This window comes from Lepidochelys kempii, chromosome 1 (assembly GCF_965140285.1).
Source record: "Lepidochelys kempii isolate rLepKem1 chromosome 1, rLepKem1.hap1, whole genome shotgun sequence".
NCBI lineage: Eukaryota > Metazoa > Chordata > Testudines > Cheloniidae > Lepidochelys > Lepidochelys kempii.
The window spans coordinates 153,181,156-153,205,710 of record NC_136380.1 but is presented as its reverse complement, the minus strand read 5'-3'; the positions used below and the strand labels follow the sequence as shown (position 1 = coordinate 153,205,710).

The window sequence follows — 24,555 nt, the reverse complement described above, 5'->3', positions numbered from 1 at the left end:
TATTGGGCTGGGTTCTGAGATCATTTACACTTGATCCTGCAAGGTGCTGGGCACCTTCAATTCACCATTTAGTAGGATTAGGGCCTTACATTGCAATAGACCCACAATAACTTTCATGAGGTTACTCTGGATTAACAGTTGTATAAACAGGAATCTGGCCTGGTGTGAGTTGAACCTGCTTATGCTGGAGCTGAACATGGCCCAATGTATATAGCACCCAAAGAGCTGTACACTCATTAATAAATTTAACTGAGTGACTCAGATGAAATCAGAATGACATGGATCTGCCTGACTTCTTGTTGTGATCACATCACCCCCTTCTTGGGCCCCCCATCACCCACATGTTTCTTGTCTTCACCTTTAAGGCCTTTCATGATTTAACCCTACCCAATGTATCCAATCTAAGTCATATTGTGCTTTGACCCCACCTTCACTCTGTCAGCAATGCCCATCTTTATCGTCTATGACTCCATTTCTCCCACAAGCACTGTCACACTTTCTCCCAGGCTGCCCCAAGAGTGTGGAGAAAACTCCCCACTGAAATCTAGAAAGTCCTCCTTTAAGTCCCTCCTTGGTGCCACCAGAACACTCCAGCTGACAGCAGATATACAGCTCGTGAGCCAAGACTACAACATGCTCACTTTACTGCTACCTCAACCTGTTACCCTAGCTCCCTCCATTTGTCTGCTTCATTCAACTGTTGCGTCTTGTCATGGATCTAGACTGAGAGCTCTCCGGGTCAGGGATTGTTTTTATAACTCATATATACAGTGCCTAGCACAATGGGGCTCTGACCCTCCCACAGTTGCTCCACATTCCTATCCACACTGGAAGGAATGTGGCACAATGGCCACACTTTCAGAGTCACAGGAGTTGTGATTATTTTGTTCGCCTTCCTGTGTTATTTTGACAGAGGGCATCAGGGAGCCCTCAGTTCTAGGCAACCCTTTTTTATGAATTCTAGGTTTCAGTCATCTAGTATTGCCCGACTCAAATGGCATTTGCCCATACAGATTCTCCTTCGAAGACTGCCATTTGCACACTTGGGCTTATATTCCTGCCTACTCACCCCCTATTTTTAGAGTTGCCGAGTGAATCATGCAATGCGGAGTACATAGGTTTGCGCCCTCTTTACAGATTCTTTGTGACTATAAATCCTGAGTAGGTGGGTGGGTAGATGGGTAGTGCAACATAACCTGTAGAGTTAATGGCTGAGCTATGGCTACAAGGAGAGCATTCAATGCTTTTGATACCTTGCCGTTAAAATTTAAAATAACATTTCTTGTAGGCCTGTGAGAAATATCATGCACACTTTTTATCTTGGCGCTGCATAAAAACGACAACCAAAGAAGTGTTCTAAATGACAACTCAAATAGAAAAAAAATTGGTATTGGTGGAATGAGGGATGTTATGTTTAGGCTTCTCAGGGTGTCATTTTTTCAAACAAACAAACAAACAAACAAACAGCTAAAACAAATTAAAACTATACAAAAAGTGCCCTGTTATATTAAAATATTAACAAATATGGACATTTTGAGCCAGATCCCATTTCGAGCCGGCATAAATCAGCTTCGCTCAACTGAAGTCAATGGAACTATGCCAATTTATACCAGCTGAGGATCAGGCCCTTTGACTGTATTTCAATCTGAGATGATGAATTTCCATGCGTAACATTCTTGCACCGTTGAACAAGCTGTGTGGCTCTCGAGTGGGCGTGTGATCAGGAGTCCCTTGTCAAAATTCTGCCACCAGACTGGGCAGCTGGGACTCATGAGAAAAAAATACTACCTAGAATTTATACAGCACTTTCCATGTTTGAAGCATTGTGAATGGATTAACTAAGGCCATGTCTACACTACCACTTATGTCAGCAAAACGTATGTCGCTCAGGGGGGTGTTTTTTTCACACCCCTGAGCGACGTAAGTTTTGCTGACATAAGTGGTAAAGCGCACAGTGCCGTTGACAGGAGAGCTCCCTCCCGTCAGCACAGAGCGGCTACACGAGCAATCTTACAGCGGCACAGCTGCATCAGTACAGCTGTGCAGCTGGAAGCTTGCTGACGTAGACATGGCCTAACTAATCAATGCAACAGCCCTGTGAGATAAGCCATACTATCTTGATCTCACAACCGGGGAAACTGCAATTTGCGTGGAATCACACAACTAGTCATTGGCCCAGCCAAGACTAGAACTCAGGCTTGTCTCACTCCCCGCCCCCTGCACGTTCTTCCAGACCTTATCGCCTTCCAAAAGTGAGTTGGAAGAACAAACGTTTTGCCTTGGAAATAGACCAGATTGACCCAAAGACAAGATATTTAAAAAACCCCACCAAGGAAGGCTAACTCTGCAGCCCTATAAGGCCTTCACTTACATACATATTTCAAATTACACAAATTGAATGCTGTGCAGTGCTATCTATATACTCAGCATATTGTCCGAAGGACATAGTTTAATATGTTTGCCTCTCTCCTTGATTATCACTATGAAAAAGCATTTCTGTATAAATGGGGAAAATAAATAGTCTCCCAGCCCTTCTCTCTGCAGCACACGCTGGGACCCTGTGTTTATGAGTCTTTAGGGGGAAAACTTGTTAAAATTTTGGCAACCCCTTGCAGTTGCATATTGTGGTGATTTGGGCTACACTGGGACGTAGAAGCAGAAGGGAAAGGAGGCTACTCCAAAAAAAAATAAAAATCCATCATCAGATATTTCTATGCATAAAGAGAGACGGTCAAAATATAGGAAAGACAACAAGTAACTTGAAATAAAGAACCAGGATGAAGACAAATAATCATGGGGCTCATTCAACAAGCGCCTGCTGTTCAGAGATCCACTGAAACAGCTGCAGCTCACCCGTCGTTCTACTTCTGATCTGTGAGCATTAGCAGCCTTTTTGTGAGCCCCTTGTTCATTATATTAATCATTACAAAACAGACGCCACAGACCTAACGCCATGCATGAGATGTGGTGACTTCTCCCCACCCCAAATCTTTCCCTCACTCTCCTTTTTAATCTTTTCTTTTTCATTCTGACTCAATTTTTCTTTCCTCCAGCAGCCTAGGCTGATGTGTACATCTGCCTTATCAGACCTGCGCAGGACCGTTTTTATCACCAGGCAGTGGGTACACAGTTTATGAAGTCAAATCTTCTGGACTTTTAGGCAAGGATGGAAACCGAGAGCCATGAAGGTAGGTACTCAGCTGTTACCAACTGAGCTTTATTTTTGTGCTGTAAAATGTCTTCTGGATCCAGCAAGCTTTTGACATCCACAGTACATTAAGAAAAGCTCTGTTCTTCCTCAGTTGTTCTGTGGGAAACTCTAGCTGAAGATTTACTGACAGCACATCACTGGAATTCAAGAGGGCAGAGAAGGCAGCTTGGCTTGGCTGGCAAAGTGAAGGAGCATCTGCTTTCCCATCCAGGAACAGGTAAGGCATTTGGAGTTTTCTGGAGGATGACACAGACAAGAAGAGCTGGGATCCAAAATGGTTTCTGCTTGGTGCAGCCCACTTCCTCAAGACCTTGGGTCCACGCTCAGATGAAGACAATTTGAGGGCCTAGACACACCACAACCTGCTCGCCCTCTCCCCGACACATCCACCGCAGTTGTGCTCCTTCTCTAATGCTATGGTCTCATCCCCACCCAGTGGTGGTAAGCGACCCCAGGAGCCACAGCAGTGTCCTCCCTTCACTTGGGAGCACCAGGGGTAGCAGCCAGCATCTCCCATCCTGAACAGGCAGGGTGGTAGCAAGGAGACCTCAATGCTTAGCCCAGCAGCTGGGTGTATCTGGTTGGGTGGGTGTGCTGGGCCCATGGCACTCTTCCTTCCCACCCACACAGACTTCACTGCTTGGATGATGTTGGAGAGGCCCCTCCAGAGCAGTTGGTCTTGACCTTACCACCCCATTCTAATGTCTGATCTACCACCCCACTCACAGAATCATAGAATATCAGGGTTGGAAGGGACCTCAGGAGGTCATCTAGTCCAACCCCCTGCTCAAAGCAGGACCAATCCCCAACTAAACCATCCCAGCCAGGGCTTTGTCAAGCCTGACCTTAAAAACTTCTAAGGAAGGAGATTCCACCACCTCCCTAGGTAACGCATTCCAGTGTTTCACCACCCTTCTAGTGAAAAAGTTTTTCCTAATATCCAACCTAAACCTCCCCCACTGCAACTTGAGACCATTATTCATTGTTCTGTCATCAGCTACCACTGAGAACAGTCTAGATCCATCCTCTTTGGAACCCCCTTTCAGGTAGTTGAAAGCAGCTATCAAATCCCCCCTCATTCTTCTCTTCCGCAGACTAAACAATCCCAGTTCCCTCAGCCTCTCCTCATAAGTCATGTGTTCCAGTCCCCAAATCATTTTTGTTGCCCTCTGCTGGATGTTTTCCAATTTTTCCACAACCTTCTTGTAGTGTGGGGCCCAAAACTGGACACAGTACTCCAGATGAGGCCTCACCAATGTTGAATAGAGGGGAACGATCACGTCCCTCGATTTGCTGGCAATGCCCCTACGTATTCATCCCAAAATGCCATTGGCCTTCTTGGCAACAAGGGCACACTGCTGACTCATATCCAACTTCTCGTCCACTGTAACCCCTAGGTCCTTTTCTGCAGAACTGCTGCCGAGCCATTCGGTCCCTAGTCTGTAGCGGTGCATGGGGTTCTTCTGTCCTCAGTGCAGGACTCTGCACTTGTCCTTGTTGAACCTCATCAGATTTCTTTTGGCCCAATCCTCTAATTTGTCTAGGTCCCTCTGTATCCTGTCCCTACTCTGTCTCTGATCTATTATTTCAGGCCACCAGCAGACTCAGGCAGGTGTCACTGCATCAGTCGTACTCAATTCATGTTTTCAAGCTTTTCTTTGCAACCATCTGAGCCAGAATCTTTAATTAAAAAGAAAGTAAGCTGTAATTCTGATGTAATCACTTAACCCCAGGATCTAGGGCCTTAGGCCTGGTCCCATAGTGCTTCAGTCTTGCTTGGCTCTGATCCGAGCACCAGGTCACAAAATTTTACCTCCAGAACTAGTCTCTCAATATCTTCCTGAGTCCATTTCCGCTTCTGTGTCTTTCTGTACTCACAAGGGGTCAGTCCACCCCTGTGCAGAACACCTGCACCAGGCTGTCCACATAGCCTGTGTCCGTAAAGCCAAATCCAGATTAAGGCCTTACTTCTGCCTGGCGATCTACTAGCATGATCCCCTGCACCTGTGGGGGATTGCTCTGAAGCTAATGGGACTTTGCACAGGTGCAGGGGTCAGTGCTAATAGATCCTGACACAGGTTCCAAACTTTAGGCTGTAAGCTTGGGGCAAGGACTATCTTTTACAATATGACAGTACAGTGCATAGTGAGATGGGGCCCGATATTGACTGGGGCCACACAGTATAAATAACAGACAAAAATCACATTAATAAGGAACCAAGCACCATGCCCACTGAGGACAGGAAAAAGGAATTTCCTCCCCTCCTCTTGCCTTTCTTTAGGCAACAGCAGCGGCAGACCCACTCCAGAGAGCACAGGCACTGACTTTCCAATGTGCTGGGGGGTGCTCGACCCTTGGCTCTGCCCCAGGCCCTGCCCCCACTGCACCCCTTCCTTCAAGGCCATATCTCTCCTCTTCCTGCTCCCGCTCCACACCGCTTCGCCTATTCCCACCCCCTCCCTGCAGTGCGCCGCGCCCTCACTCCTCCCCGTCCCTCCCAAAGCCTTCTGTATACCATGAAACAGCTGATCATAGCAGGCAGGAGGCGCAGGGAGGGAGGAGGAGGTGCTGATCAGCAGAGCCTACAGGTATGCGACAAACACTGCAGTGCAGGAGGGGAGCTAATGGGGGGGCTGCCGGTGGGTGCTCAGCACCCACCATTTTTTCCCCGTGGGTGCTCCAGCTCCAGAGTCAGAGTCCTATGGAGTCAGTACCTATGCCAGACAGGGTACTTCAGGGTCATGACTCAAGTAGCTCTCTGTTGCTCCAATGCAACCCTGCTGTGGAAGCAAACGACCCCATTCTTATTTCCCTCTCCCAATCCCACAACTGCCCTGTCAAGGTTCCTTCCCCACTCTGAACTCTAGGGTACAGATGTGGGGACCTACATGAAAGACCCCCAAGCTTATTCTTACCAGCTTAGGTTAAAAACTTCCTCAAAGTACAAACTTTGCCTTGTCCTTGAACCATATGCTGTCACCACCAAGCTCGTTAAACAAAGAACAGGGAAAGAGCCCACTTGGAGACGTCTTCCCCCAAAAATATCCCCCCAAGCCCTACACCCCCTTTCCTAGGGAAGGCTTGATAAAAATCCTCACCAATTTGCATAGGTGAACACAGACCCAAACCCTTGGATCTTAAGAACAATGAAAAAGCAATCAGGATCTTAAAAGAAGAATTTTAATTAAAGAAAAAGTAAAAAAATCACCTCTGTAAAATCAAGATGGTAAATACCTTACAGGGTAATCAGATTCAAAACATAGAGAATCCCTCTAGGCAAAACCTTAAGTTACAAAAAGACACACAAACAGGAATATACATTCCCTCCAGCACAGCTTATTTTACCAGCCATTTAAAGAAAAGAAAATCTAACGCATTTTCTAGCTAGATTGCTTAATAACTTTTTACAGCAGTTCTGAAGAGCATTCCTGATCTGTTCCCGGCAAAAGCACCACACAGACAGACAGACCCTTTGTCCGTTCGTCTGTCCCCCACCCAGCTTTGAAAGTATCTTGTCTCCTCATTGATCATTTTGGTCAGGTGCCAGCGAGGTTATCTTAGCTTCTTAACCAGACAGGGTACTTCAGAGTCATGTCTGAAGTAGCTCTCTGTTGCTCCAATGCAACCCTGCTGCGGAAGCAAAGGACTCCCTTCTTATTTCCCTCTCCCAATCCCACAACTGCCCTGTCTCTGCTAGTGTAGACAGGACATAATGGTTTTCAGGCAAGGGGCATCTAAGGGGTGTGCACTGCTTGTACAGCTCCCCCAAAGCCAGCCCGCTCATATCTCACCTCCTTGTGCAGTACAACCACACTGGTTCCCCTGCCATGGGGATCCCTGTGGCTGTGGAACGGGGGCATGGATTTGCCATTTGATTCTGGGCTTAATTGGAGCATTTGTGTGGGTCACTGCTTTGGGGTTAGTTTCACCCAAGTGGTACATTTTTTGCATGTTCTTGGTTAACATCACTCAGCCTCCTAGAGGGTATTTTGGCAGCATTGGTTTTGAATGCATGACGCATTGATGCTAATTGCTTTCCTGTGGTACTTCTCCAATTTTACAGTTCTGATAAGAAGTGGATGCGTTTAGCAATGCATATCTCACCACAAAGCCTATCCACAGCACTCACACAGGAGCCTGTTGGGGAACGGTGGGAGGTGGGGTAGCTGGCAGCTCAGAGTATATCATGAGGGATTTTTAAGTTGATTGTTTTAGACCCTGTGAGATATACAACAGACAATCTTTTGGAAAACGTATGCCATATAATTACCCTCCCCCTGAAAAAAGAAGATCCCCTTCCCTAACCCCCGATTGGTTAATTCCAGGCTCTCAGTGGAATTCCATGGCAACAGAAGAGCAAATAAGCAGTATAAGCCCGTTAAATTCAATTCATTTTATTTTTCAACTCTGGCATTTAATACAAAAACCCCTCCACAATTTATTCTCAGCTGAATAAAAAAAAAATTACAACCCCAACCCTTCCTAGCCTAACTGTGAGCAGTTTGGCCAAATATCAGAGATGGCTGGAGCGTCCTGGCTACATCATCACCAGTGCCTGAAACAAGCACTCTACTCCACCGCAGAAACCTTGACAGAGTCTGAATTTCAGCAGTACTGGTTGCTGCCACTATAATGAGTTATCATTAAGGAGGAGCCATAAGTCCCATTGGGATCCTGCCATTTCCAGCTCAAGCGAGACAAACTGCATGTTGTCTGGGTTAACCCATAAGGGTGCAGTATGTTACACACGTTTTCTGTTCTCACGGGACTGTCATTAGACTTCTCATGTTCAGTGTTTGAAAACCTACCATAGGCATTTCTATAGATGGTTTTCCAGTTGCTTTACCCCTACCCGGGAGGGAAAGAAATCACCATTCATCAAATGCAAATATTTTGAAGAGGCGCAATGTTCTCAGGTCAGTACTGTATAGCTAGGAAAGGCAAGCCATATCTCTGCAAAAGGGCTAGTCTGAATAGTGTGGGAATAATTAGCAAATGTTCATTTCACATGAAAACAGAAACCACTCCATGCTGGAGAGCAAACACATTCAACCTCTCTTCACACAGCAAGCACAATACATCGGAGCAAAATTCTGCCACGATTTTAAACAAGGGGATCCTACAAACATTTTGCCCTGTAGCCATGTGACAAACTGTGTGTACACAACAAATTCACCCAGAGAAGAGGTCAGCAAGTAGGGAATTTTTTCATTTGTTTTCCCACATATACATGTCTATTCTTACTTCCTAACCAAGGAAGGAGGCAGCAGCACTTATCAAGAATTTCCATCTGCATTTTCCTGGAAATATGCACACTTTGCTCCGGAAGAATAGAGGGCCTGATCCAAAGCCCTCTGAACTCAATGAGAGACCTTCTATTGGCTTCAGTGGGCTTGGATCAGGCCCATACTGAGAATATTGAGAGGTACCCAGCATTCAGCATGTGTAATTTTGAAATGGAGGTAGAAGGGCTAGAGCAGGGATTCCCAAACATTTTTTTGCTGGGACCCCCTTTGAAAATATTTCAGGCGGTGATGACCTCCTTCCCATCCCATGCCACCCTTATTTCTGCGCTGCGGCTGGCGGTGGCACTGCCTTCAGAGCTGGGCAGCCAGAGAGCGACGGCTGCTGGCTGGATGCGCAGCTCTGAAGGCAGTGCAGATTTAGGGTGGCAATAGCATGACCCCCTTACAATATGCTTGCAACCCGTTTTTGGGTCAGGACCCCCAGTTTGAGAAACGCTGGGCTAGAGACTTTGGAGAGCGAGGCCCGTTATATCTTACCCTGGGATTTCTTTGTTTTGTTAAATGTCGTTTGATGCAATCTTACGTGTTGCAAAACGAGCAATGTGCTCTTTGGAAGTAGGGATGTAAATACTGTTTAAAAAGTCACTGTTTAAATGATTAAAAATATGTCGTTTAAACAGTTAACGAATTAAGCGGCTGAGGCCAATCCCACTGGCTAGTGCTGCTGGGACTGGGGCCAATCCGCCGGTGAGGCTGGGGCCGGTACGGCTGGGGCTGGGGCTGCGGCTGCTCTGGTTAACAGTTAAGGTTAACAGTTAATCTTTTGCATCCCTATTTGGAAGCAAATTTAATAGTCCCTAGGAATAGGCTGTGACAGGGATTATTTAGCAGCAGCCAGAGAGGTTCTGAATTCAACCAGTAGCAAGGAAGTTACCCCAGCCCTCCTTTGAGCACCTCACTGATGCAATGCTGACCACTGAGAGTTTGCAGTGCTATGGCTCCAGCTATTAGCTGGTAACCACCCAGCAGCTGGCTGGGACCGTGGTTCTCAGTCTTTTCTATTCTTTGACCCCACTTTACAGCACAAAAGAAGAATTTCAAGGATCTGCTCTCCCCTCTAGCCAAAAAAAGGGAGGATGGTTGCAATTCTTTGGGAGTCATAACCTTAGGCTATGTCTACACTGCACGTTTGTTGGTAAAACTTTTGTCAGTCAGGGGTGTGAAGAAAACCCACAAAAGTTTTACTGACGAAAAGCGCCGGTGTGGACAGCGCTATACCGGCGGGAGATGCTCTCTGTAGGGAGCCAGGGTGGCTCCCCTCCGAACCAGAGGGTAAAGAGCCACCCTCTCAGCCTGAGTGGGCAGGGCCAGGCCAAGCTTCCGCCAATCCCCAGAAGGGGAGGGGTGGGACAGGAAGTACAAAGGGCGGGGCCCTTTGACCAGTGAGGAGAGCACCAGGGAGGGAGACAGACACAGACTGCTCCCTCGCGATCTTGCTGCCGACCCAGTGCAGGCCTTGGGCCAGGAGGAACCTGACCGGGAGGAAGGCCGGTGGCAACCAGGACTGCCAGCCGCTGAATACCCGGAGGATCTGGAGGGACCGGCTGCAGCCCGGGCCGGCGTGAGTCCGACACAGAGGGGGAGCTGGAGCTGCCAGCAGCAGAATACCCGGACGAGCTGGAGGGACCGGAGAGACCCGCCGGAGAGACCGGGTAGGAAGTAGCCCAGGGGCAGAACTGCACCGTGGGGTGGGTGTGTTTGGTCAGCGGGCGCGGACGGCCCCGCTGACCCAGCGGCAGGACCTTCGCCTCCCGCCACTGACCGGGCCCAGGGGCTGGAACGCAGTGGAGTCGGGTGGGCCTGAGTTCCCCTACCCCGGCCAGCCTGCCTTGGGTAGCAGGACTGTGCGCTACAGACTCGTGCCGGCGCCCCCCTGCCTGAGGGGCGCGCTGCAGACTCGTGCTGGCACACCTTCCCCGCTAATTCCCCAGCGCCCAAAAGGTGTGACTGAGGCCTGCCAGTGGGATCATAGCTCTCCATCGCCCCTAGGGGCTCGGAGGACCGACTGAAACCTGTCACAAGTGGTGGAGAATGCGGGCAGGCGATCCCTATCCCTGCAGAAAGGGGTTAGCGCGAGGGGGCCTGTGAAGCTCCCCTACTGGAAAGATGGAGAGGCTTATCAAGTTCCTGGCTGAGAGCCAGCAACAGCAGCAGCATCAACTCGTACAGCAGCTGGGTGCTCACCAGCAGCAGTTGCTTCAAACCCTAGGGGCCCAGCACCAGGAACAACAAACCCAATGCTTCCAGCAGCTTGCAACCCTGTGGCCGGGCCATGGTGGTGCTCAACCAGAGCAGGCAGCCACCCCGACCCCTCCCGCCCCACCGATCCGTCTAGCCAAGATGGGGCCGGAGGATGACCTGGAGGCCTATCTAGTGACCTTCGAGTGGGTTGCCTCAGTGGCTGGTTGGGCGCCTGACCAATGGGCGACTCTCCTCACCCCATATCTGACGGGGCTGGCCCAGAAGGTTTACTGTGGGCTCCCAAATGATGAGGCCCGCATTTATGCTCGAGTGAAAAGGGCTATTTTGGATCCCTTCGACATTACCCCAGAGACTTTTTGGCGACGGTTTCGGGAAAAGGTCTACCCACCAGGCGCCAGACCCCGGGCCGTGGCCCAGGAACTGAAGGACACAGGTACCCAATGGCTCCAACCCGAGCGTCGAACCGCAGCTGAGGTGACTGAACAGGTCATCCTCAAACAATTTGTGCACATTCTCCCACCTCAGGGGAGGGCTTGGGTGTTGCGGCACCGGCCACAAAGTCTGAGCATGGCCGTCGCACTTATGGAGGACTTCCTCGAGGCAGAGGCCCCGATAGGACCAGCCGCCCACCCCCCAAACCCTGGACCCAACGCACAGAAACTTGAACGGAGGGGGCCCACTGCCCAAACCAATGCACCCCACCGTACCCGACGACCAGATGGCGGCAGCCAAGTTTTCCCGACGCCTCGAGTCCACGCCACTCTCTGGCCCTGGACGCTTAACCCGACCACCGGGCCCCAGCCCACTCTGCAGCCCCACTGGTGCCCCCACGTGGCCGGCGAACCCAGAGGTAGGACCTTGTTTCCTATGTGGCGAGTATGGTCATCTGCAACAGGGCTGTCCTGCAATGGACTGCAACTTTGGCCTGGTGTGCTCCGGGGAGCGACGGGCCCGTCTGCCCTCTGTGGCCAAACTGACAGCTCCCATGGAAGTTGCAGGGGTCCCTGTGGTGGGTCTAGTTGATTCAGGCTGTGGGCAGACCCTCGTCTGCCAGGCGCTCTTCTCGGACACCAAGCGGACCATTGGGGAAGTACGGATACAGTGCATCCACGGAGACGTAAAATTGTACCCCACGGTTCAGATCCCCATCACGGTGAACGGAGCAACCCAGTTAATGAATGTGGCTGTGGCGTCATCCCTCGCCTATCCTGTGATCCTGGGCCGTGACTGGCCAGACTTCATTGGAGTGCTCCATTCCCTACCCACCAAAGAGGTGTTTGAGGGAGCCCCGCCTGAGAGGAAGACAGGACCTGACTCAAGCGCTGACCCGGGTCCCACCCCTGCGCCGGATGGCCTGGAAATGGTTGGTCCCCCTCCTGACCTGGTGGACTTTAGCCAGGATCAAAGGGAGGACCCTACGCTCCGGTTTGCCTATGAGCAGCTGACCCGGGTGGATGGTGAGGTCGTGGAGGCGCGGCGCACCACCCAATGGCCCCGGTTTGAACTCAACCACGAGTGGCTCTACCGCCTTGACCGAGACCCCCAGACCCAAGAGGTCCGGACCCAACTCGTGGTCCCCCGCATTCATCGTTGGGCTGTCCTGAAGCTTGCACATGACACCCCGGCTGCCGGCCATTTAGGGCAGGAAAAAACTGTGGTCAGGGTCCTGGCCAGGTTCTTCTGGCCCGGTGTCCACCGTGAGGTGAAGAATTACTGTGCGTCGTGCCCGGACTTCCAGCATGCCGCCCCGGCAGGGGTACAAAAGGCCCCCTTGGTCCCGTTACCAGTCGTAGGTGTACCATTTGAGCGGGTAGCAATGGACCTGGTCGGGCCTTTTCCAAAAAGTTAGGCGGGCCATCAATACATCCTCGTCCTGATGGACTACGCCACCCGCTTCCCCAAGGCCGTCCCCTTAAGAAGTATCACCGCCCGCACTATCGCGGCAGAGCTCATGAAGATCTTCGCAAGGGTGGGCCTCCCACGGGAGATACTCACTGATCAAGGGACCAACTTCACATCTAAGCTGTTCCGCCAGGTATGTGCCCTATTGAGGATTAAGAAATTGCAGATCTCGGTCTACCATCCCCAGACTGACAGATTGGTCGAACGGTTTAACCGAACCCTGAAGGGAATGTTGCGGCGTTTCCCCACCCAGGACCTCCACCAGTGGGACCAGCTGCTCCCTCCTTTACTACTGGCAATTTGAGAAGTCCCACAGGCGTCCATGAAGTTCTCCCCGTTTGAGCTCCTCTATGGGCGGTGACCCCGCAGGGTGTTGGACCTCTTGAGGGAGACTTGGGAACACAACCCGTCCGCAACACAGGGTCTCTTGCAATACGTCTTACAACTGCAGGGGCGGCTGGCGCAGGCTGGCAAGCTCGCGAGGGAGATCTTAAACATCACCCAAAGAGCCCAGGAGCAGCACTACAATCGGGGAGCCCAAGCTCAATCATTTGGGCCAGGGGACCGAGTACTCTTCCTGCTCCCCTTGGAGGAATCAAAGCCTTTTGCCCCCTGGCAGGGTCCGTATGAGGTCCTCCACCAGGTAGGGCCGGTAACCTATGAGATTGGGCAACCTGGCCACCGTAAGGAAAAACAGATTTATCATGTAAACCTCTTAAAACCCTGGCAGGACCGGGAAGGGCTCCTAGTTGCCCCATATCCCCCTGAACCGGAACTGGGGCCCCAACCGCCCAAGGAGTCGGATAATGGTGAGCCCCAGCTTGCAGAGACACTCACCGTCGAGCAGCAAGAACAGGCACTCTGCTTAGTAAGGGCATTCCCCAAGACGTTCACCACGAAACCCGGGCAGACTACGCTCACCTACCATGTGATCCAGATGGAACCCGGGGTGGTGGTCCGAGAGACAACCCGGCCATTGCCTAGGCGAATGCGGGAGGCCGTAGAGGAAGAAGTCCAGGTGATGTTGGAGCTGGGTGTTATTGAGCGCTCCCAGAGCGAGTGGCGGAGCCCCATCATCCTCGTACCAAAGCCAGATGGGAGACAGCGGTTTTGCATTGACTTCCGGAGGGTAAACGCCATCTCAAAATTTGATGCCTACCTGATGCCCCGCGTCAATGAGCTCCTCGACCGGCTTGGGGAGGCCTGTTACATCACCACTTTAGATCTCACCAAAGGGTACTGACAGATCCCCTTGGATCCCCGGTCCAAGGAAAAGACCACGTTTGCCACCCCTTCAGGGTTATACCATTTCACCCGGATGCCTTTCGACCTACATGGGGCCCCGGCAACATTCCAGCATTTGATGGACCGGGTGTTGCAACCCCACACAAAGTACGCTGCGCCTACCTGGACGATGTGGTCATCTATGGCAATAACTGGGAGGAACATCTTAACCAAGTAGCGGCAGTCCTCCGGGACCTCCGCCCAGCTGGGCTTACGGCCAATCCAAAAAAATGCCGAATTGGGCGGGAGGAAACCACTTACCTGGGGTACACCTTGGGCCGGGGACAGGTCCGCCCCCTCATCGGGAAAGTCCAAGCACTCCAGGAATGTCCGGTGCCGACCACGAAGAGGCAAGTGCGTCAATTTTTGGGCTTAGCTGGTTATTATCGGCGGTTTGTACCCCACTTCGCAAGCATTACGGCCCCGCTAACGGAGCTCTTGACCAAGGACAGTCCCCGCCGGGTGCATTAGTCCAACGAGTGCGAGACGGCCTTTTGAACCATCAAAGAACAGCTGTGTAGCGATCCAATACTCTTCAGCCCTGACTTTCATCGTGACTTTATTGTTCAGACTGATGCCTCAGGCGTCGGGCTTGAGGCGGTCCTCTCGCAGGAGATGGATGGGGAGGAACACCCGATTGGGGAACAGCTTCCGACTGAGGTAAACAGAGGACGGAACTACTCCATTGTGGAGAAAGAGGCCCTAGCCGTTAAGTGGGCAGTCGATGCTCTCTGCTACTACCTCCTCGGGGGCCCCCTTTATACTGGTTACGGACCACGCACCCCTGAAGTGGCTTAATAAGATGAAGGACAATAATGCCAGGCTGATGCGGTGGTATCTCGCTCTGCAGCCCTATGCCTTCACGATTCACCATCGGGCAGGATGAGACAATGCCAATGAGGATTTCCTATCCCGCCTCGGAGAGGGTGAGGACACCAGCTCCGAAGATCGGGAGCTGGATTTGAGGGGTGGGGTATGCAGGGAGCCAGGGTGGCTTCCCTCCAAACCAGAGGGTAAAGAGCCACCCTCTCAGCCTGAGTGGGCAGGGCCAGGCCAAGCTTCCGCCAATCCCCAGAAGGGGAGGGGTGGGACAGGAAGTACAAAGGGTGGGGCCCTTTGCCCAGTGAGGAGAGCACCAGGGAGGGAGACAGACACAGGCTGCTGGGTGCTCCCTCGTGATCCTGCTGCCGACCCAGGGCAGGCACTGGGCCAGGAGGAACCAGACCGGGAGGAAGGCCTGTGGCAACCAGGACTGCCAGCCGCTGAGTACCCAGAGGATCTGGAGGGGCCCGGCTGCAGCCCGGGCCGGCGTGAGTCCGACACAGAGGGGGAGCTGGAGCTGCCAGCAGCAGAATACCCGGACGAGCTGGAGGGACCGGAGAGACCCGCCGGAGAGACCGGGTAGGAAGTAGCCCAGGGACAGAACTGCACCGTGGGGTGGGTGTGTTTGGTCAGCGGGCGCGGACGGCCCCGCTGACCCAGCGGCAGGACCTTCGCCTCCCGCCACTGACCAGGCTCAGGGGCTGGAATGCTGTGGAGTCGGGTGGGCCTGAGTTCCCCTACCCCGGCCAGCCTGCCTTGGGTAGCAGGACTGTGCGCTACAGACTCGTGCCGGCGCCCCCCTGCATGAGGGGCGCGCTGCAGACTCGTGCTGGCACACCTTCCCCGCTAATTCCCCAGAGCCCAAAAGGTGTGACTGAGGCCTGCCAGTGGGATCATAGCTCTCCATCGCCCCTAGGGGCTCGGAGGACCGACTGAAACCTGTCACACTCTCCCACCGACAAAGCTACCGCCACTTGTTGGGGGTGGCTTTATTTTGTTGGCTGAAGAGCTCTCTCCGGCTGCCAAAGAGCAGCTACACTGCATACCTTACAGCAGCACAGCTGCAGCAGCATAGCTGTGCCACTTCAAGGTGCGCAGTGTAGACACAGCCCTAGTGTAAGAGCCCAGGAGCTAGGAGAGCTGCACTTCTCACCTCAGTTTTCAGGTTTGTTTAGAAACAAACATTTAAAAACCACGAGGCAAGTGTGCCCAGCGGAAGAGACAAGCTTCTCTCTGTGAAATGCTGCCACGACAGGCCGTCTAAGGGCTTGACTACACCTGCAAGTTACAGCACATGAAAGCAGCCCCAGGTGCCTTAACTCCCGACGGGTCCACGCTGGCAAGGCACTTAGAGGCCCGGACTCTGCAGCTGGAGCGCTCCTGGTAATCCACCTCCACGAGACGCATAAAGCTTGCTGCGCCCCTGCTGAAACGCCCGGGCGTCAGTGTGAACGAGCTGTTGCATTACTGTGCTGTGATTGGCCTCCAGAAATGTCCCATAATCCTCAGAAGTCAAGTGGCTACTCTTGTCATTGTTTTGGAATCGGCTGTAGGAATGCGGATATCCCCCTTTCAAAGCCGGCATGCTTATCTGCTCCAGGACAAAGCAACCATTAGTGTGGAATGCTGTCCCTGTGAGTGTGTGTGAGAGAGAGGTGGGGGGGGGGGAAAGGGGGACAGGGGGTCTGCTGCTGTCTGAACTTACAAGACAGCATGCTGACACACTCTCAGCACCCCAAAACCCACTGTCTCTCCCCGCACGCACACACAACACACTCCCTGTTGCACTCCACCCCCCCTATTTGAAAAGCATGCTGCAGCCACTTGCACGCTGGGATAGCTACCACAATGCACTGCTCTCTGTGGCGTTGCAAGAGCTGCTAATGTGGCCACGCCAGTGAGCGTGCAGCTGACAGTGTGAACACACGGCAGCGCTTTCCCAGCTGTGGTCTCCGAAGGCTGGTTTAACTCACAGCGCTCTACAGCTGCACGTGTAGCCAAGCCCTAGGAGGAGGAATGGTGCTGGAGTGCAGCAGCATTAGAATTCCAGTAGACAACATCTGGAACAGCAGTAACAGCCTGTGATGCCTCATGATCCCTGGGTCACTGCCACTGTCCAATCCATTTGCCCAATGAGGCTACAGCCTGGGCCAGTGTGAGTCCGACTGGACTGTCTTCACTGGACTGTGTAAAAACTTCTATTTAATCCGGATGAGAGACTGGCAGGGCTGTGCAGAATCATTCAACAATCCCCCCCCATTACAGAGTCAGCAAGCAGCCAGAGAAGAAAGCTACCAAACCACTTCCTTCCCCCAGGCCTTTTTTCTGTGCAGATCATTGTGACCAGTAATCAGGCCTTGAACTTCCTTGTCTCATGTGGACACTCAAAACTGTTTTGATGCTCTCCCTACATTTTAAAGCGACTGGATGTGCTGCTGACTGGGGCCAGACTGAGAGTACTGGCAAATGCAGTCCTCTGTGCAGCCATGGCTGAGGCAGGTGAGTGCTGCCAATGTGCCTCAGTCGTGACGTGGAAGGAGAGCTAAGAAGGTAGCCTCCCCGTGTCCAGTTAGTCCTGTGTCTTTCTGCTGAGCCTGCCAACAGGGCTGTCCTATGTTTCCGGACACACTAGGAGCTAAAATTAACCTGTGGGACTTTGGAATTTTTGTCGTTTCACAATCAGATGTGATGGGGAAATATTTTCACAGAGAGAAAATGTGTGTGAAAGGTCAGTCACTCTCAGAACTCCAAGAACTCAAGAACTTCCAAAGGCAAGCCCTTTTCCTACCTGTTTGAGGTGTGGGATCAGCCCTGCCAGATCCCCAGAGGATGAGGTGCATACTCAGCCAGAATTCATATTATAGCCAGGGCTTCTAGCACTACCTGTGTTTAAAATTGCAAGACGCTTCCCATTATATGATCTTGGTGTTGATTGTTTCTAACTTTGCCAAACTGAAACCATTTGGGTTGAAGTTTTCCACAAGTCTGTCTCAGGCTGATTTCGTTTTTAAATTTCAGCCAAAATAGGTCAGCTGTTTCTGAGACCAAGGATAGGGGGAAAATACGTTGTTTCACCCATGTTAAAAAATTCTGGCAATCTTTCCTTTGAACAGCTCCAGTGCCCTCATGTTTTGGAGCAGCGAGTTGCAATTTGGCAGGTGGATCACCTTTATATCAGGGATGTGCCTTTTTCTGTCCCTGTGAAAATCTGTCCACATGCAGCCGAGTTTTAAGCTTTTTAAAAATCACAGTTTGCACAGTTCAGCAGAGACCTTGACTTTAGCCGCTAAAATCTCCCAAGATTCCCTCCTGGCTGAGTACAGTCGAGCCTCTGACAGCTCCTAGTGCTGACCAGACATCACCACTGAGTGACTGAGCCTACTCCAGCCCGGGGCTACTGCAGAGTTCCCTGCAATGGCTGCTCCCAACTGATCCCAGCTCGGGTGGGACCAGGCACTGGGACTGAGAGCAGGGAGCCTGTCTCTCCTGTGCTCTCATTGGGTATATCTACACTTCAATTAAAAGCTCTGGCTGGCCTGTGCCAGCCAACTTGGGCTTGCGGGACTCAGGCTAAGAGGCTGTTAAACTGCGGTGTAGATATTCGAGCTTGGGTGATGCCTGGGCTCTAGGACCCTGCGAGGTTGGTGGGTCTCAAAGTCTGAGCTGCAGCGGGAGCCTAAATGTCTACACTGCAATTAAACAGCCCCTTAGCTGGAGCCCCAGGAGTCGGAATCAGTGGCTTGGGCCAGCCCCAGTGTTTATTTACAGAGTAAACATAGCCATTGACCCCCCAGCTGACACACCAGGCAGCGTGGAGAAGGGAACAATCTGATCTGAATGCAGAGGGGACAAAATCCAGAGCAGGGGGAGGCAAAGGAGTAGACTGGGGCAAGGAATCTGGTGTGAGGAGACTGGAAAGGGGGGACAGAAACTAAGACTGGTCAGGACAAGGGGAGGCTGGGACTGACTGGACAGAGAGGCTGGGACTGGGAGCCAGTGAGAGAAACTGGAACACTGAGATTGAATGAGGAGCTGGAGGGAGGGTGGAAGACTGGGACTGGCTGGACAAGCAGACTGGGATGAGGAACCAGTGGAGGGAAAAGGGGTAGCAGACAGGGGGTGACAGATCTTACAAGGTGCTGCTGGGGTACAGGGTAAGAGCTGGGACTGGCTGGGCAGAGACACTGGGATAAGGAGCCAGGGAGGAGCTCGAGAGGAGACTCGGACTGCATCACCTGATCATGGTGTTGTGAAGCTAAATTCATTACTGTTTGTGAAGCGCTAAGATACTATAGTGATGAGCAGCACAGAAAGGCCCATGAGAAAGTTAATAATTCTGTCTTCACAGCAGGAGTTGAATAGTGTCCAATAAATAGGGCTTGTGGCCACCCATTGAACAATGAGGATAAAAAAAATGGCATAATTGCTCATTAAGTGAGCACTGTCCATTCTGTGCACTGAATGAGGCACGTGTCCTGTGGAATAAATAGTATGTGATCATGTAATTAGAGACTACGTCATAATGCATATGCACAATGCAGCTGAATTAAAGTCACCCAGAAAGCCTGTGGCAAATCAAAGGGCAGAACCCAGATCAACTGACTCCCACTATAACTGTAATTTTTGCTAACACAATGTTGCTTCCCACTCCTACCATACCTGAAACCTCAGAATGGTAGAATCCACTTCATCTGCACCCAGTTCAAGGTCATACCCACTTAACTGGGGCAACTGCCAGGAAACAGATGCAGAGCAGTGCATTTCAACAACTAAAGACATGGACTCCATGAACGCCTACTCTGTTTAGCAGACATCTCCACTGTTTGCAAGACTAGTTACAGTAGTTGGTAAGTATTAACTGGGGTTTGGTATTACTAAGAGTAGTCACATAAATTATGCAAAAAGAAAAGGAGTCTCTAAGGTGCCACAAGTCCTCCTTTTCTTTTTGTGGATACAGACTAACACGGCTGCTACTCTGAAACCTGTCAGTAATTATGCAAATTATCATGATCTGGCCATAAAAGAGAGAAAGGAAAAAAAGTCACAATTTAAAGTATAGACATGCCAGATGGTCACAAGTTACATTACTTAATCAAAGGATTCTGTATTTTTAAGCAATGTATTTAAAATAAATTAATAATAACTGAAAGCTATACAATAATAACTGAAACTCCTATCCCAGGACCAGCTCAGCCCCATAGCAACAATTGTGCAGGAAGGTAAGAAAGACACTGCTACCACTTCCTCAGAGATGCTTTCCTGACCCAGTATCTGCAAAGATCTTAGCAGCACCACTGTGCAGAAGTCTCAAACCAGCTGTATAAGCTCCAGGACTTTTCCCAGAAGCCAGAGAATCCATGAAACTATCTCCAGCCCCCACAACAAACTAACCTTGACAACAGAGTTTGCTCAATTCTGTTTGTCTAGGTACACATATAGCCCTCATCACCAGAGTATCTGAGCACCTCACAATCATGAATGGATTTTAGCCACACAACGCCCCCTGTGAAGAAGGGAAGCCAAGGTACAAGGTAGATTTTGTGACTTGCCAAGGTCACACAAGAAGTTTGAGGCAAATCCAGGTATTGAATACAGGACTCCCAAGTCCTAATCTAATGCCCTATCCACTAGGCCATGCTTCCTTCATTAATGATTAATTAATCAGATGTTGTGAACATTTGCTACAAATATTTTAAAGCCTTTTTTCTGCTTGTGAATCATCCAAGAAGAGGCTTAGATTTACATGGGCCTATTCCCTATGTAGAATTATTCAGAGAATAGTTTTGGGGAACAAATCTCAAACTAGAGGTTCTTCACGAACTACAACCTTGCATTATTCAGTATCTGAGAGACAAGGTGGGTGAGGTAATTTATTTTATTGGACCAACAGATGTTAAAAGATATTACCTCACCCACCTAGTCTCTCAAATATCCTGAGACCAACATGGCTACAACTACCCTTATTCAGTGTTCATTTTCTGTGGCACGTGAGTGGTACCTTAAGTCAAGGCATTACTTCTGCTCTCCAATTCAATAACTAACTTTTGAAACAGAACAATGTATAATGAGCATAAACAGCGAACCCTCTTGCACAAAATAGCTTTGTTTCTTTGCACATGAGTATGTGAGGCCTCATCTGGAGTACTGTGTCCAGTTTTGGGCCCTGCACTACAAGAAGGATATGAATAAATTGGAGAGAGTCCAGCGAAGGGTAACAAAAATGATTAGGGGTCTGGAACACATGACTTATGAGGAGAGGCTGAGGGAACTGGGATTGTTTAGTCTGCAGAAGAGAAGAATGAGAGGGGATTTGATAGCTGCTTTCAACTACCTGAGAGGTGGTTCCAGAGAGGATGGTTCTAGACTATTCTCAGTGGTAGAAGAGGACAGGACAAGGAGTAATGGTCTCAAGTTGCAGTGGGGGAGTTTTAGGTTGGATATTAGGAAAAACTTCTTCCCTCGGAGGGTGGTGAAACACTGGAGTGCATTACCTAGGGAGGTGGTAGAATCTCCTTCCTTAGAAGTTTTTAAGGTCAGGCTTGACAAAGCCCTCGCTGGGATGATTTAATTGGGGATTGGTCCTGCTTTGAGCAGGGGGTTGGACTAGATGACCTCCTGAGGTCCCTTCCAACCCTGATATTCTATGATTCTATGTGCCTTTGTATGAAGAACAAATTCAGCATTGCCAGCTCTCACGATTTCATTGTGAGCATTGTTATATTTGGTGTTTTTCTTAGAGCCCCAGCTCCTGGGGACGTATTGTGACATGAGAATCTCTGCTTTCATTAAAAAAAAAAAGTAAGTTTCTAGCCTTCATGGCTGCAGAGGAAAGCTTGTAAATGTAAAATCTTAAGGGTTGAAAACCAGAAGGTGAATAAAAAGCACTGAAAAATTATTATTTTTTAGGGCTTGACTCATGACTTTGGAACCCCTGGGGCTTGGCAGTACTGGACATTCTCCAAACATTTGCGTGAGCAGAAAATCCATTCACGCAAACATCAAGGGATCCAAAACTGCAGCTCAGGCTTAGAAGAAATGTTTGCAAATACCGTTGCATAGCACTCAACAGGTGCTACCAATCCTGAGAGTTTCTGCTGTCCCTCCCATGCAACCCAGGTTTCAAGCTGGAAGGCCTCATGGTCCTCAATAAACACTGAGCCAGTGTCGCTATCGCAGTCAACCATCCACAGGACAAAACTTTAAACACATCAAGAGTCAGACTGTGAGCAATTCATGACAAGGACTGTGCCTCCTTATGTGTTTGGGCAGTGCTTGGGTAGCCCAAAGGCCCCTTGCCATGGAATGAGACCGCTCAGTGCTACTATAAAGGTTATAGACAGTATTTTTTGTTTGTTTGTTTCATTTTTAACAAAAGACATGAAAATCAGGGACTCCAGAACTCCCTCAGCGATCATGCACCTCAGCGATCATGAACTGCCCACCGCACACAGACTTTTGTTTGCTTTGCTTCCCTATTTTATTTTGGATGTTAAGGAAGTCATATTTATCTTGACGTTCCTTCAAAATAAAAAAAAGTGGTACTGCCATGTACACTTCTTGTTTTTAAAGCAATTCAAAAATAAATATGACTATCTCTCAGCACGGTTTATTTTTATGAGCCTCAGAGAATCGTAATAATTGCTTAATTTATATTTCCATCAGAGCCCATCCATAAAGAGGAATCAGCTGTATTATTCTTGGAAAACACCACATCAGTCAAAAATGAGGCAGAGGTCTAACTGTTAATCAGACCACATTTCACTTCCTATTGACATTTTTATTCCCCTCGCAGAAAATATTTGACATTAAATCTGGGATTATGAGCACTAGACACCCAATGCAAACAGTTTAGAGAAGAGGTTCTCCTGTTGGTGCAGCCAGCAGCTATGCAAACTGTATCAGATCAGAGCAAACCTCTTTAAACAGTGCAGTGTAGATTGACAACTATTCATCTCAAAGATAAATCAGAAGTCACTCTAAAGTGAAGGTCAGATTTTCATCCACATTTCACCTGGTTTCAATAGCGCAGCAAACACCAACACAGTTTGCCCTCTTCTGGCTTTCCTGAAAGGTGAGCTGCTTGAAGACTTGCTACTTTTCAAAGTTTATCCAGCATGACAATGAGATCATGATGTGATATTTCCAACATGATGTCATGATGTTGCATGATAACTGCAGGCCAGTTAATGACTGGCCAGAAAAGAATACACTTGTGGTCAGCAAGGATTCTTCCTCAGGGATACTGTTTACAACAAGATAGACAAGAGGAAGACTGGTTTTATGGTTAATACACAGAACTAGAACTCAGGAGGTTCAATTCCTAGCTCTGCATAGGTTTCCTTTCTGACCTAGAGGGGTCACTTCGTGTCTCTGAACTTCAGTTCCTCATCCGTAAAATGGGCTAAGGCTAATAACATTTCCTTTCTCTTACAGATGTCAGTAATTTTCCAGAGGGGAGGCCCTACAAGGTTACCAATTCCATTCAAATTACACAAGGTGGACACTGTGTTCTACTATCAATGTACTCAGTATAGTTTTCAAGAACAATGTAAGAACATTTAATATCAGTGCATTTGCCTTGGTGGTGTCATTTCCCTCCTTGGGTATGACTGTCAGAAAGTTTTTTTTCCCCCCTTTGTTTAAAAGAATAAAGAAATGAATACATTCTTTGCTCACTGCTGGTCTTCTGTGCAGCACAAATATGGGGTTAATGGGGTTTATTAAAGGCTGTTGGGGACATTTTAGTTAGAGCACCTTGTTAAAACACTGGGCAGTACAGCACTGAAAAAATACTGTATATGAATTCATCATAAGAGGTGTCAGCTATATTGTCCAGAGTAGAAGTGACTGTCACTAAATACTGTTCTAAAACAGCTAGAGATGTTTGGAAAAACTAGGACAAATTTTAGTTAAAAAAAATCATATTTCTTTTTACTATTTTTTCAAACTTTTAAAAGTTTGTTGACATTTTCAGAATCAAAACAATCCAATCATCTCTCTAGCTGATTGAAAACTCAGCAGAGGGGTCATTGCAAACTTATCTATGATTTTGGGGTGGGGGGAATCAACATTTTTATGAAAAACTCCTGTTTAAAAAATCAAAATTTGGAAAATTTCAGCCAGTTCTAAAAAAATAAATAAATCCAGATGTCCCTACTAAAGGGCTGCAGAGATTAGGGAAGAGTGATTTCAGCTCATTTTGCAGAAGAACAATACGGTGGGGGCAAAATGGATCCTCTGGCAGCCAGCAAGGAATCACAGAGCAATCTCCTTTCCCAGGAAACTAAACACAGCACACCTTAAGGCCTCTCTCCAGCAGCCAAGTCTGCAGACCTTTCCCCCCATTCTTGCTCTCACTCCAAGGTGTGTTTGCATAGCACTGACTGTCAGATAAATTGATTTTGTCTCTTGCATGTATTTACCTGGTGTGGGATGCTGGGAATAGTGTTGCCTTTATAACCATAGTCTCAAAGCTTTGATGTTCTGAACAACACTCTACTTTGCAGCTCTCAGTTTTACCAATGAGACTGAGAGCTCTTTTGACTCATTTCCTAGCTGGTTTCAGTTTTCTCACTGAATCATTCTCCTTTATTGTGTTGGGTATTTTAGCCATCTCAAGGGGGAAGAGAGGGGACTTTGTTCCTGGTTGAGAAGTACATAATAGGAGACACGTAACTATTTAGGCCAATGAGAATGCTCAACAGAGTTTTACAATCTTGTAAAACACAAAAGTTTCCCAAGTTTTTTGACTGCTCCTCATCCCTGGAACACCTTCAGTCTACCTATATGCTTACTTACAGTAGTTTCTTTGCGCATGTCCGCCAGCCA

At 49.4% G+C, this 24,555-nt stretch overlaps 1 long non-coding RNA gene across 1 annotated transcript; it reads left to right on the top strand.

Annotated features, from left to right (window-relative positions):
* The first annotated feature begins 3,074 nt into the window (after positions 1-3,074).
* On the top strand, positions 3,075-23,372 carry LOC140905306 (uncharacterized). The gene is made up of 3 exons (XR_012156814.2): positions 3,075-3,188; positions 3,303-3,428; positions 23,161-23,372. It is a non-coding gene; the product is annotated as an uncharacterized LOC140905306 (long non-coding RNA).
* The last annotated feature ends 1,183 nt before the right edge of the window (positions 23,373-24,555 follow it).